Genomic DNA, 2306 nt, shown 5'->3' on the forward strand with positions numbered 1-2306 from the left:
AAAAAAAAAAGGGAAAAAATCCATGTTTGAATCTTTGCTTCTGGAACTCAACTTTGAAGTATATTTCCCATTGAGATGTGCACAAACTGTTTACATGCCCGCTGGTCTTTCTTTGTCTGGCTGGCTACTGGCCAAAATCAACAGCAGTGCCTTGCTTTGCAGACTTCATTCTTGCAGAGGAGGAAGATAGATGTTATTTATTTATTTATTATTTTTAAGGATTTAAAATCACAGGAACTTTATAAAAGTCTTTGAACTTTCTTCTGCCTGCTCTCCAGTTTACCCTGCCTACGGATGTTCTCCACCTCTGTATTTATTTACACAACTGCCCACACTCTTCCTTCCAAGGAAAACTAACTTTTAAGCACTTCTTCCAAACTGTCTTACTCCTCTAATATTGCCTATATTTTTCGGTGAAACAACAGAAATCCTCTCTGGCTTCTTTAATTGTTGTTGACAGTTCTGTAGACGTTGTCTTGACAACTTGGAACAGCTTTGTCTTGCAAATTGCCATCCGGAGTAGTGCAAGCCCAAATATAAATGTTTGGGGTTACTGATGTCTGACATTTTCATCCCAGCTGCACACAGACTCCTATACTGCCTGGTGACAGCACTTCATTTCTTGTGCTTAGAAAAGAGTGCCTTACACAATTTGCAGCTATAGTCTTTCCATGCAGACAAAGGCAGCATTTCAAAGGCAGATGAAGTGTTTCTGCCCCTAAGAAGGGAAGAAGTCCCACATGCTTACATTTGTCAGAGTGGAGAGCTGAATATCACTGTTTAAAATCTCTGAGAAGGCTTTCACAGATCTTCACCTGATGTGTGAAAAGCTTTTGGGGTGCACTGTGTTATCATGGGTTCGTTATAGAATTATTTGGCACTAGGTATTGCCAGCCTTGTGGGTGAGCATTTAGAGGGATCTATGCACGCTGAAGGAAGGGGCTGACATTATTATGAAATTCAACAAGTTTTGTTTATGGGAAAGAAAAGCCCCTAGTAACAACATAGACTAGGGACTGACTATTTGGAAGCTTCCTTGTTTTGGAGGATAGCAAGATGCACAGCAGCCAGCAATGGGCCCTGGCAGCTGGGAAGATCAGCGGCACCCTGGGCTGCGTTAACTGCAGGGCAGCCAGCAGTTCAAGGGAAGTGATTGTCCCACTCCAGTCAGCACTCATTAGGCCACATCTAGATACTGCATCCAATTTTGTAGATACCTCCTGATGCAAGAAAAATGTCAATCAATTAGAAAAAGTCCTGCAGAGGGGCAACAAAACAGCCAAGAGATAGAGCACTAAACCTCTGTGTTGAGGAAAGAAGGCTTGTTCACTGTGAAGAAGGAGCAGCTGCAGTGGGCCTGAAGAGCAGCCTCCAGTAAGTACACACTGTCAAGAGAATGGAGTTGGGCCCTTCTCAGTTATCCATAGTGGGAGGACAAGACATTACTTGAAACAAGGGAGTTGTAGACTGGATATAAGGAAAATATTTTCCTCTGTGAGGACAGTGAAGCAGAGGAGCGGGTTGTTTGCTGGGGCTGTGCAAGCTCCATCCTTGGAAGTTTTCAAGACCAGTCTGGATAAAGTCTGGAGCAGCCTGGTCGGACCTCAGGGCTAACCCATCTTTGGGCGGATGCTGTACCAGATACCCCCTGAGGTCTCTTTCTGCCAGAGTTATCCTGTAATCCCAAACAGGAGGAGTCCACTGGTGGACTTACATCATGCATCAAAACTATCCCTCCTCTTCAAAAGTGGTCTTCTACTCATTGTATGCTAGGAACAATACCTTTCCTGTTTTATTCCCTTTACTCTGCCCCACCGGTATCTGGGGAGTGATAGTTGTTATGCTAGAATATAAGCAATGTGTGATAGTTGTTATGCTAGAATATAAGCAACATGAACTGCAATGTGGTAGCATGAAACCTCATGCCCTGGAACCGCCTCTGCTACAGATGTGACTTGTCTGAACAGCTAAACAACTGTGTATAGCAACCAAACTTCCCATTTGCTAAGCTCAGGGGCTCTCACTCAAAAATCCACTTCCAATGACATTTCCAAGTTACTGTTAAAAACCCTCACTTACACATCACACTTCTAGTTTGTATCTTGCACTCTGTTTAAGAAACATTTGCCACAGAGACTATGTTTTTCAAACAATCCACAAAGCAGTTCTAGCCTACCCTGATAGTATTTCAAAACGTATACATATATAAAACACAATAAAAATATGCATGCACATAGTGCATTATATATAACAGTTTCTACCCAAGCCTATAATTATATTTATTCTTTTCCAGAAACTAGTTATCA

At 42.4% G+C, this 2306-nt stretch overlaps 1 protein-coding gene and 1 long non-coding RNA gene across 2 annotated transcripts in view; one reads left to right on the forward strand and one right to left on the reverse strand.

The window, feature by feature from the left end:
* Positions 1-2306, reverse strand: part of LOC104913508 — a 116544-nt gene that overhangs the window by 67244 nt on the left and 46994 nt on the right. The window lies entirely within an intron of this gene.
* DPT (dermatopontin) overlaps positions 1-2306 on the forward strand; it is a 27097-nt gene that overhangs the window by 10444 nt on the left and 14347 nt on the right. The gene's annotated exons all lie outside the window — the stretch shown is intronic.

Source organism: Meleagris gallopavo, chromosome 1, assembly GCF_000146605.3.
Source record: "Meleagris gallopavo isolate NT-WF06-2002-E0010 breed Aviagen turkey brand Nicholas breeding stock chromosome 1, Turkey_5.1, whole genome shotgun sequence".
In the NCBI taxonomy this organism is placed as follows: domain Eukaryota; kingdom Metazoa; phylum Chordata; class Aves; order Galliformes; family Phasianidae; genus Meleagris; species Meleagris gallopavo.